The following is a 12,382-nucleotide window of genomic DNA, read 5'->3' on the forward strand; positions in this document are numbered from 1 at the left end:
GTACCTTAACAAAGCTATATTAAGGTCTTTGAGATCATCATTAGATTGTTGACCAAATTCTTCCCTCCTCTTCCTATGTACTTGGCTTGTTGTGGAGTGGCTTCATCCCAGGGCTCTGCAGAACAATGATTAGATTTTTTTCTTCTTTATATGATGTCTCCTACTTCAATTTTTCACAATCACAATATAATGTTCTTTTGCTTTGCTGGTGGTTCCCAGCTCCCTCTCTGTGTTTCCTGATACTTCAGCTGCAGCCTGTGCTTTGTCGCAGTGTTTGGCAGAAATTCAGAACTGAGCACCTTAATTTTAAAGTGAATTTGAACAAGATGGAAGTAAAACTAATTATCTCATGGCAAAAGATTGCAACAGCCCCTTCTGCAACCATGTAATTTAATAGTCCAGTGTTCTCTCTGCACTTAAGATTTCAATATTGTTTTTGGATCAATGTTTTTAAAATAAAGACCAGGTAATGTATATGTTCTGACAAGAGATGGGTTTATCACTTAAAGAATCCTGATGGAGAGACACCATTTATATTCTGTTGCCAGAGTGATGATATTTTAGTCATTGACAATGTTAATCCTGTATTACTCAAAGAATGTGCTTGTGTTGATGTTAGGAGTATACTTAGTCCAAATGCTTCTTCACAATTTATTAAGTTATTCTAAATTGCTGAACCAAAACTTCTTTCTCTAGGTTATTCAGTGATTTATTTTTGAATTCAATTTTAAATTTAAAAGTTATTGTTGACTTTCTTCTTAAGCTAATCAGAGACCCTTTTAGTGACCTTGCCAGTGCAGTTTTTCTCTCAAGGAGAGCAGGATATCACATTTTTCCTTATGGAGTTTGTCAGACCTCAATGTTTGTCTTGATGATTTTGGCTGCAAGCTTATTATTGTGTGAACTAGTATTTGACCCTCTGATATTAAAATTCAGTTGAAACCTTGCATCATTTATTGTGTTACAAGGAAATACTTGTGATAGAACAGACTCAAAATTGCAAAAGAAGGAGTCAATTAGGAAAATATTGATTCTTCACTAGTTATTGCAGAACAAATTTTCCTTTAAAAAGTTCAAACTGCTGCTGAAGCCCTGCTTTTCTTGACACTGTATTTTCTGTCATTTTGTTGCAGTAACATTTCTTATGCTCCAAACACTTGTGTGGGTTTGATTTAATTCTGATGAACAACTGCTTTGATCACAGTTGGGTTATTCAAATTGATGTGGCCTAAGTGCATACAGTACTTTATACCGTGTTTGCTTCAGACAGAACCCAGGACATTTGCAAAGGTTGTGTTTCTCTCACCTCCCTCCTCTTTTATTCCATCTTCTCTCTTCCTTTCATGTACCTTTAGCTTAGATTCTTATCTTTTCTCCCAATTCCCTCATGGTCAAATAAACCTTTTGTTTGAAAGAGATGAATCCTTTATCTCTTTATTAGTCATGTTTTGAAATTTAGCTGGGGACCTAGTTTCTGCCCTACCAGATTAAGCAGTTTATGTTGCTTAAACAAGAAAACCTGTGCTGAAGTTATTAGTCCTTGAAAACTTAAGTAACTATTTTTTATTATTTAGCTGAAGAGGGAATAGAAAGCACTGATGAGCTAAGTGAGCTTGTTGACAGAATAAGAGAAGCTGACTAAATAATAACTCAGTAGTACTTGAAGAAAGAAAAGTGCAGAAGGGGAGAAGGAAGCAGCCTGACAGATCCCCATATGTAGAGTCTGCTGTTTATTTGCCTTCTGTTGTAATTGCTCCCATTCATGTTCTTTGCCTGTCTTTGTCTCCCACTTTGAAATAAATTTAAATTGTGAAGAGTATAATGACTATATTGGCATTGCTTCTTATCAGCAAATACACCCCTGAAGGTATTGAAATGTACTGTGTCCAGTCTCCACTGGACATGTAAGGTGTCTGGGTAAAACTACTGTTTCAGATTTACAATTAAGGAAGATAAAAATTCTCTTTTTCACATTAATGTGCAAAAAACAAAGGTTATTTTCTTTTGTATTTTGGATATTTTTCATGACAGTGTCTATGGGTTAGGGAAGAGATCAAGTAAAACACCTAAGTGCATCAGCAACCAGATACCATTGTGTTTTCTGGAAGGGAATCACACATCAGAGGCTGTCTGTCTCTAATTGTGTGCACAGGGAGTGCCTGAGCCATTGGTGGCAGCCCCCTGAAGTCCTTCCCGGGCACATCGGTGTCTCCCTAAAGCACAGGTCTCCCTGGTGTGGTTTTTCAGTACTCCAGAAAATAACAAGTTGTTTTCTCTGTTTCAGTTCTCAACTACAGTACCTTGTCAATACATACCTGACATTATTCTTTCAAAGAGATTTGCAGGGGGTGGGGTGTTACTTGTTTGGTTTATGTTTTTAATTGACTGTGGTGTCACCTTATGTATTATTTATAGGAATTAGTGAAGCCAGAGCCCTAAACAGAAGAGCCTCTTTTCCCAGATCCTTGAACCTGGATTCTGTGTTGGATCCAGGTCCAAGGATGTCTTCTTCTGAAGCCCTGACTCTCCAGCCTGGGAGACACTGGGAGAGATATTTGCCCATCTGCATTTCCAATGCCCCAGAACTAGACCGGTATCTTGGGGCTCTGGGAGAATTCCAGATGTCATAGATATACAGTGAGAATATAGTATAATATGATATAGATATCATATAGAGACAGTGAGAAAACCCAGGTAAACTTCTGGGAGTAGGGAATAGGAAAAAAGGAAGATGGGAACACAGCATATTGCTGCAGACCAGCTCATGAAGTGTAATTATTAGTGCATGAATCAGTAATTGTCAGAGAAGAGATGAGTAAGTCATACTTGTATGTCTTGAACTGAAGCAAAGGCGTAGTCTCCTTCACTTGCTTGTCAGTGCCCATGCAAAATCTCCACAGGCCTTCCTGGCAGAAACAGAATATCCTGGGGCATCCTTGTCCATATCTATTGAAAACCAGTAGGATTCCTCTGGGCATTAGGATAAAAGCAGATGGAACATGAGGAAGTTGATTTGTGCAACACTTCTCATGCTTGCTTAAAGAAATTTGTAGCATGAGTAACCCATACAGCAACCCATACCAGAGGTAGGCTAAAGCCAAACACGAAGCATGTCCTCTGGCAGAAGCAGTTTATGTTGCATATATGTTGCCTTTGGCAACAGTAATAGTAAGAGAACATTTGAACTATTGGGAAAAAGGCTACTCTGTGTCCCAAACAGTAAAGTCATTAGGTACACTGGTAAGTCCATTGATTTCAAAAGTAATAGTGTATTGTTTAAAGGTAATACAATGCATATTTTTAATATGCATTATATATATATATTATATATAATATATATTTTCATATGCACTGTAAGATTGGGATCAATCTACCCTGAACACGTACTCTACTTGGATTCTATTCAGTATTACTAAAAGAAGTTATCCTTGGAAGAACTTGCTGTGTGCTCTAGTCAATGTCCTCACACTTCCCTTCACTATGTGCAAGATCCTGAAATCGGTTAGAGAAATAGGAGCTATGTTAAATCATAACCTGTAAGTCAAGAGGGGCATCACATTTATCTGACCTAATGGAAGTTATTCCCTTTGTGACAAAGTTGCAGACAGTTCATTTTCTGTGTATTTGACTGCAGGCAACTTGATTTTAAGAAACGTCTTCCATATGTTCTGTCATCCACAAAAGGATATTGTTGCTTAGGTAAAACGTGATATATATTTTTCCATTTCATACTTTAGTCTTTTGAAAAGAAAATTAAACAAGTGTGCTTATCCGGTTTTTATGGTTTTAGGCTACTTTAGTAAGCTACCATTTGCCAAAGCATACCTCAAGGTACTGTCAAAAACAGTACTAAAATTTTGCTCAAAGTGAAATACATTGCATATTGATAAATTTTGCTGTAGTGCTATGATTGCTGAGAATTTTCTCTGATGGCATACATAAATGGGTTTTTTCTTGGAAGATACTGAGAAGCCATTAATGCCTCTTTCTGCAGAGTATGTAGTGACCTTGCTCATTTTTTTTCGTATAGCAGCAACTGCTTGTTCTGTATGTGTGTCTTGTTTCCTTGCGAGAACTCATTCAGGACAGAAGTGAAAAGCAAAGTTAATGCAGGTCAGTGCAATATGCAGTATAGAAAGCTGCTGAAATACTGCATGACAGACTCAGCTAAACCTTTTAGGTATGCTTTGCTCAGTCACGTATATCCCTTTGAGTTTTAAATTACCTTATTCATATGCTTTCATACAGTTCTGCTTTTGCAAAGTCCTTCTGATTCTCAGTGCTGAGACTCTACTCTCATGAAGGCGCCATCAGGGTGAGTTTCCTATTTGTTCGCTTGTGGCATCAGCATCCCTAATTTTTACAGAGATCAAAATGCTTCAGTCTCCTCTGCAATCCCAAAGGTTTTATTGGAGATATATTTTCTGTACCCAGTTTCCTCTAAAGCTTACTAAGTATTTAATTAATGTACATATTTTGACACCTCATGACCTATCTGTTACTTTTTGTTGGTTGCCTTCACAGAGCTTTGATTTCTGCTCTCTGGCCAGAACAAGTTCCTTACTGAGCAATACTTTGGGTTTAGAACTCTTTTTGTCTTTCTGTTCTTCTTTTATAAAGGATTGTTCCTACCTCCTGAGACTGCTACACAGCACTTCAGAAAGTCACTGTAGAGTATTAGGCCTTTTAATTTTCTTTGTTTTGACTGTACTATGTTCTGATCCTGCTCTTCTGTCCCCATGCACTTAGTAGAAACTCCTGATTTGAAGTGTATCTGTGCTAACTGTGCATGGCTTTATTCCTAGAATTTGCGTGCTTGCCTCATCTTGTTGCCACTGGAACATCAGTGCAGCAACTGGAATTGTTTGCAAGTTTTCTTTAACTTTCCGCACTTTCTAGTCAACTTGCTCCTATTCTCATAAGTAAAGTGAAGGCTATGCAGAAGTGTGTGGCTTGTTTTTTCAGTCTGAAGGACTAAAGCTTTCAAAGTTAATTCTCTTTGTTTCCTGAATATTCCCTATCGTGATGCTGATTACTTGCTGCTGAAGCCACTTGTTTTTACTATTTCATGCTAGCTTGCCTCTGATTCCTTTGACATTACCTGTTTACAAAGATCCTGTGGCTGCTAATTACAGGATTTTGAGAGACTCCTATCCCTGTAGTTTAACTGTGGCCCAAACTTCTTAGAACTTCTGTCTGTTGAGAGAAAATTTATGAAAGCTAACTCAATAAAATTCGTTTCCATTGTATCAAAGTTTGAGGGCAGTAATTTTGTTTGGAAATCTGCTTCATGAAGGGAGAAGTTTAATCATAGAAAAACATTTTAAAAACAGTTTGCCTTCATAAGCTTTGGAGAGTATAATAAAAAACAGCAGGAAGGGAAAAAAACCCGGCAATGCAAATCTAGTAAAAATATGAGTCCTTTGATATTGCAGTGCAATTTGTTTTTACTAGTCATCAATCTTAGTGATCACTTAAGTTAGACAAAACAAAATGCTTTGCAAAAGCCATTGTCTATGTGTACTGATAGTTTGACCTTTATTTAAAGATGATTTTTTGTAAAGGGGAATTTAGAAGTGATATTTTTTCTTCAGAATCTGTACCAAATAAGGTCAGTATTCTGCACTTTTCACATTGTTAATTTAACTATGGAAAAGCTAATTATGGTCAGTTGCATCCTCACTGGAGCTAAAATGCTTAGTAGAAGGTTTTTGTCTATAGATTTTGCCTCTTTTTATCACTGTCAGAAGCTCAAAGTTTAATCTTGCATAATAAAGCCTACACCTTCTTTCTAAAATGACTGCTTTACTATGTTACTGTTCCTCTGATCTTACTGCTCTTAGTGTTAGCAAAAGAAATGACCTGACTGGTCCCTGGAATAGCTTAATAATTCAGATATTGTTTCATAGTGCTTTTGAAATGTTTACCAACAGGATGCTTATTGAGAATCTTTATTTTCCCTTCTTGGCAGTTTTCTAACTACTCTCTTATAAAAGTAAATCAACATATGTATATAGTAAACATTTTGGCAAGCTGATACAGCCACAACTAGGCAATACAGAATATTAATAATAAATCATTGCAGATTAAGTAGCTGTTTCTCAGCTACTTCTGGAATCTGACATGTAATATTCCCTCCTCTTCCCCACACCAACTATTTAGGTAAAGCAATTACTAATTTGAACTTCAATATTTTTAAGATATGTGTCTCCATTAGGATGTGTATTACATTGCCAGATATGGTATATTGAGAGGAATTAACTCATTTTCATGAAATAAAAATCAATCCTAACTTTGAATCAAATCCAGCCAAAAAATTGTTAAGGTTCAGAAAAGTTTATTCTTGGCTATATAATTTGCCTCAATACTTTGAGGATGGAAAACAAAAGAAAAAATTACATACAAGTAAGGACTTTCTCCAAAAGTATGTTTTAATAATACTTCCTTTAATAATCCAATTTGGAAAGCTTAAGAAATGATGAAAAAACAGTATAAATGCTGATTCTAAAATGAAGAATCAATCCATTGATTGATCCAAGACTTCTTGATATCTATCCTTCATCAATACCAGTGACAAAGATTCAAGGACTGAATTAATCTATGCCAGTTTAAAAGAGAATTCAGATACTGGTTTGTTTTGTTCAAATAATTCTTTGATGTATCTGGTGAATCTATGTATTCTTAAAAGGTATTTAGGATTTTTTTTGGAAAATCTCTACCATCATGAAATGACTAGCTTAACTCTTTCTATACCAAGTGATCTTTAGCTGGGGTAACTTATATTCCTGTGCTATTATGTATAAACAACATTTTATTTTGAGCACAAAGATGTCAGTCACAATTAAAATATACATATAATTATGCAGTGGGGTAAGTAGTTAATACTAGTCTGATTATATTTTAACTAGTTTTTATCAGAGTTAATTTTATGTGGAAGTGATAGAAGGTAATTTTCCTGTTATTTGGCATTGTTAAGCATTTAGAATTAGCACAAATGTCTTCAGGTTGTATGCCAAATTTTATCCACAATGTACATTATCTAGCTCTCCTACTGAATAAAGGACATCAACAATGGATTCTTGAAATCTAGATTGAATTTTGAAAAATACATTAAAATCTCTCAGTTGATGGGCTTCAATTACTTACAACGGATATATAGTTTGAAAGACAAGATAAGAATTGGCAACACAGGCAACACAGTACATGAATCTCTCCACTTACATTTTTTTTTCTTTCTCTCACATCATGTAGGGAGTTATTTCAAGCTAAGTAACTGTTATAATATTTTTCCTGAAAAACAAAGAAGCTAACTAAAAGCCATAATTTTTAAATTATAATTTGGGGAAGATATTTTCATGTTTTACTTAAATAATCAATTAAATGATACTTTTTTTTTTTGTGGAGTCAGATGTTATTTTAAAGTAGTTGTTTCCATTACTTATAAAGATGACACTGTAGCTGTTGAACTATGCGCATATTCTTCACTGTTGCAATGACCTATCAAAAGCTGAATGTAGAATGATCTGTGAGCAGAGAGAAACTGGAGATCAGAAGAGCATATATGATGTAGTATCATAATGATAGGGTAGAAAAAACAGATGAGCAAGCAGGCTTAAAAATGTCACTATTCTGTAGTGACAGCCATTTCCCTCTTTGGTCTGGAAATAGAGGGTTTTGGTTAAATCCTGTTGACAGTGACTCCTCCTGAGGTTGATCAAAATGTCTAAAACTTCATCTTGTTCCTTTTTGTTAATATTTATAGTGCGCAGCAGAGAGCAGAAAATCCCCAGAAGACATGAGGAAACCAATGCAAATCTCAGCTGCTGACTCTCTGCAGCTGCTTCGGGCTGACATTTCCTTATAAAAGTTGTCTAGATCTAGGGAAATACAAAATGCAAATAGTATGACTGTCAGAAGAAAATAATAATTGAAAAATCAGCTTGGTTTTACTAATCTGTCTGTAATTGTTCTTCATAGCAGGAGTAATGAATTTTTAACCTGGAAATAACTTAAGTATAGTAATTCATAGCATCATTACAGGATATTTATAGACAGGATGCAACAAGTTCCATACTTATGAATTTTAATTCTGTGCTGGATATCATTCATTCTTTCATTATCCAGCTGTGAGAACAGGGCAGAGCATATAGGGTAACTGTAATGCTTCTATGGTGTTACTTACACAAGATGAAAAATTTGTGGTAAATAAGAAATTAGTGACATTCTAAAGGCTTGCAGAAGAAACAAAATGATCGATTTTTTTATACAACTGAAGAGCATCTGTGGAGTTGGGGGGGAGTGTTCATATTCCACTTAAAATAGCAGCTGGTTTCACATCACTAAATGACAAATCTGAAAGGGTGATTCACTGGCTACAAAACTTTGGCATTATAAACCTACTATTAACCTTCTGCAGAGGGCAATTGAGGAAAAAAAAAGAAACACAGGCAGAGACAGTTCAAGTGCTTGCTGCAGCACCATCTTCAGAAGAAATCAGAAAGCTGTACATCAGCTCAAGTCACTGCTCACCAGACCGTAAAGGCATTGCCTCTTGCTCCACTTAATTATGGTGCTGCAGCATTTATTCATGGGTAAAAGCTGTGATTTGTATCTGTTTGGGAATATGGCACCTCGCTAGTTGGTCATAGTGGTACAATTGCTTTTTTTCTGCGGAAGGAAAAGGTGATATGTCAGACTGAAAGTCATCAATGACATCTCTTATTCTTGATAAAATGCTAGCAAAACTCTTGTCATTCAGATTCTAAAATATTTGTTAGGTCTGCTTCTGCCCAAGAGTCAATGCATTTAAGAATAAATGGTGGTTCCCAGATAAGATTTTTATTTTTTAATATAATTCCATACACTGAAATATAGACAGTAGAAACTGAAATACAGAAAACTTATAGTCTTAATGAAGAACTTGTCAGAAAACATTACAAAAATCATCATTATCCATTTATTACTTCAGCTGCACCTCTGAGATCCTTCTGCTCCAATATTCTTACTGGTCACTTCAGAGAAACAAAGCCTCTGATAGAATTAGAAAGCAAGTATTGCCTTTCAAAAGTTTAATAAACCTTTATGGATTTTTAGAAGATACTGAGCTGATTGACAGGGTCATGTTGCTCATCTTGCTGAATGATTCAGAAGTCTGGGTATTTCACCCAGAGGAAAACTGCAGGTTTTTATGAAGTAGTACTGAGTTATATCTAGTTCCTTATCATCAATAAAAACTTCACATTAGTCAAAGTCAAACCAATTTTTTGTCCAGGAAACATCATACCAGACATTTTCTTGAAATGACCTCCAGGAATGAGAGCTAGCTTCAGATTGAAACATCTGCATTTATTTGTCTGCAATGCAGGTGTCTACATATAGGTGTGGTAATCTTATGAGTTCCCTCAGGAGTCACTGAAGACCTCATCAGCGCAGGCAGGGATGGGCAGCCAGGCCTGTTTCACCATCCCAGCAGGCAGCAGAGCAGCCAGGGACACCAGACAGCCCCAGATATTGGACACATCCCTGGGGATGAGGATGGGCAGAGGCTGGGTCCAGCTTAGCATGGCCCATAGCTCGTGGCTGGGCAGGGCTGGGCTGTGGGAAGCTGGAGACCAGCCTCACTCTGGCATCCTGGGGGCACTGGTCTGGGGTTCTGTGCTGTGGGCAGGATGAGGGGGAGATCTCTGGAAAGCTGGGCAGAGATACTTAATATCCTGAACTGTTTCAAACTTATGAGCATTTAAACTACATTTTGGTTTTCACAGCTCAGCAGTCACAAGCAGTCACAAAGACAGATGCAGAATTACTTACTCAATAATCACTCACACTACCTTTAGTAAATAGAGAATGGACATGTGAGCTCCCTGCACAGATTCAAGGCAACCTTTTTTTAGTAGAAAATAGTTATTAGGTGCTTCCACCAATTTATTTTCTGTTTTTCCAGCTTTGTTCACATTCCCTGATGACAGAAAGCACCAGCAAAAATTGGCAGAGGAGAGCTTTCCTGATGATGAGGAATCCTGTCATGGGGATAGGGGAGATAGTGATTGTGACAGGGACTGGGGCTGCTTCTGGGATCTGTAAACTTCCTCTGCCCTCAGTGACAAGCACTCTCAGTGGGACCAGCCATGCAGCAAGAGGTTTTGAAATGGAGAAGAGAGAGAGAACCTCCTCCCTATCACAGGTCACCAAAATCCCAGTGATCTTCCAGAGTATTTAGTATTATAATGCTTGGCAGTATTATAGTAATCACCAGCTTAATAAATATTTCTGATAAATAACATTTTGTTTTTTCCTTTGATTTGTTTTGCTGTTTTCTTCACAAAAGGGGCAAGAATGACTCTTCATTCTGCTTCCATCTAAGCAAAACATTAGGACAAAGATAATTATTGATCCAGCCCTAACAATTGCCAACAGAATTGCTTGTTACAGAGTTGTGAACAGTAGCCAAGAAAACATTGAACTTTTTTTGGGACTGAGCACACACTTTATATTTGGCCTGGCTGAAGTTATTTTTCCCGTACTTTGAGGTTCAAATTAAAGAAATGGAAACTGAAGACTGAACCCTCAAAATATACTTATTGACTTCACTTTGTAGTAAAACAGGAGATGGGATTAACTATTTTTCTGTCTCCTTTCCTTGGGGAACCTCATAAACCTTCTCTCTGTTTTTTCCTTTCTTTTTTTCCACTTCACAAAAGAGAGTGCAGCTTTCCCAGAATTTTAGCCATCAGAGTCATAAAGAGTAAACTGAACATAACTATGTTATGCTGAAGTGGGATGCTGAAATTATGAGTAGAGAATTAATTCCAATACAATATGAGGTGATTCAATCCAGCTTTTACATTCTGCATGAGGAGATAAGTGGATGACTATTCCCAAGACCCAAAACTGCTCCTCCCAGCCTTCTCTCCCACACTTCAGCCCTCAGAGGCCCTTTAGCAGTCTTGTCAAATCATAGAATCATAGAATGATTTGGGTTAGAAGGGACATTTACAGGTCAGCTAGTCCAACATTCCCTGCAATGAGCAGGGCCCTCTTCAATTAGATCACATTGCTCAAAGCTCCATCCAACCTGACCTTGAATATTTCCAGGAATGGGGCATCCATCACTTCCCAGTGGAAAACCTGCTCTGGCATTTCACCATCCTTATAACCGCTTTCCTTTTACAATAGGTTCTGATAAAATGTGTGTCCCCACCATTCCTATAATCCCCCTCCAAGGCTGCAATATGGTCTCCCCAGAGTCTTCTTGTATCCAGACTGGACATCTCCATCTCTCTCAGACTCCCTGCACAGTGGAGCTGTTCCAGCCCTCTGTTCATCATCATGACCCTCCTCTGGAACCATTCCAGAGTGTTCCATGTCTTTATTCTGCTGACAACTCTGGAGATGGATGCAATACTCCAGTTGAGGTTGTACAAGGGAAGAGCAGAGGGGTGTAATAATTTTCCTTGGTCTGCTGGTCACACTGCTTTTGGTGCAGCCTAGGATGCTGCTGACCTGGTCTGTGAATGCACTCTTGGCTCATCTACCAGTACCCCAGGCCCTTCTTCACAGGGTTGTTCTCTATCTCTTCATCCTCTAGATAGTATTGATACTGGGCATTTCCCTGACACAAAGGCTGAACCTTGTACCTTGGACCTCATGCGATTCTCATGGGCCCACCTCTTGAGCTTGTCCAGATCCTTCTGTATGTCAAGTCCCACAGGCTTGTCAACTGCACCGCTCAGCTTGGTGTTGTCTGTAGACTTGCTGAGGCTGCATGGGAACTCACTGTCCATGGCACTGATAAAGATATTAAACAGTACTTATCCCCATATGAACCCATGATGGAACACCACTTGTCACTGATGCCCATCTGGACTTTGAGTTATTGACTACTACCCTCTGGATGCGACTGTCTAAACAATTCCTCCTTCACCAAATGGTCAGTCCCTTAAATTTGTATCTCTTCAATTTAGAGAAAAGTATGTTGGGGGTGGGGGGGACCATGTCAAAGAACTTCTTTCTGTCTTTCCCAAGAGTCCCACAAATGGACAAAGACTAGTAAGCTAAAAATTGATCAGTTTCATAGAAATATCTTTCCAGGCAACTGCTCGTGATATTTTAAGCAAGGAGTTTATTGGTGGCAGCAGACTACCTTTCAGTAGAGTTCATAAACCATTATTTCAACAGCCTTTTGAATATACTCTTAGCAGCTGTAAAAGTCAAAATGCCATGAGTCTGCCTACACCACACTGTTTCATATCATCATCTTCCCTGAAGATTTCTGGTAATCCTGCAGTAATTTTCAAGTCTTAGTTATGGAAATTTTGCCAGCACATCTGTTATTGAAAACAACTGAAAACAGCCTTATTTGAATATGCATTAATTTCTATTT

General features: G+C 37.6%; 1 long non-coding RNA gene across 1 annotated transcript; it reads left to right on the forward strand.

Moving 5' to 3' along the window:
* Positions 1-4,244: 4,244 nt before the first annotated feature.
* LOC148184703 (uncharacterized) lies at positions 4,245-9,259 on the forward strand. The gene is made up of 2 exons (XR_015772238.1): positions 4,245-4,315; positions 7,763-9,259. It is a non-coding gene; the product is annotated as an uncharacterized LOC148184703 (long non-coding RNA).
* Positions 9,260-12,382: the final 3,123 nt, after the last annotated feature.

This window comes from Pseudopodoces humilis, chromosome 3 (genome assembly GCF_049639895.1).
Source record: "Pseudopodoces humilis isolate 2021_Gansu_Grassland_sample_001 chromosome 3, ASM4963989v1, whole genome shotgun sequence".
Taxonomy (NCBI): domain Eukaryota; kingdom Metazoa; phylum Chordata; class Aves; order Passeriformes; family Paridae; genus Pseudopodoces; species Pseudopodoces humilis.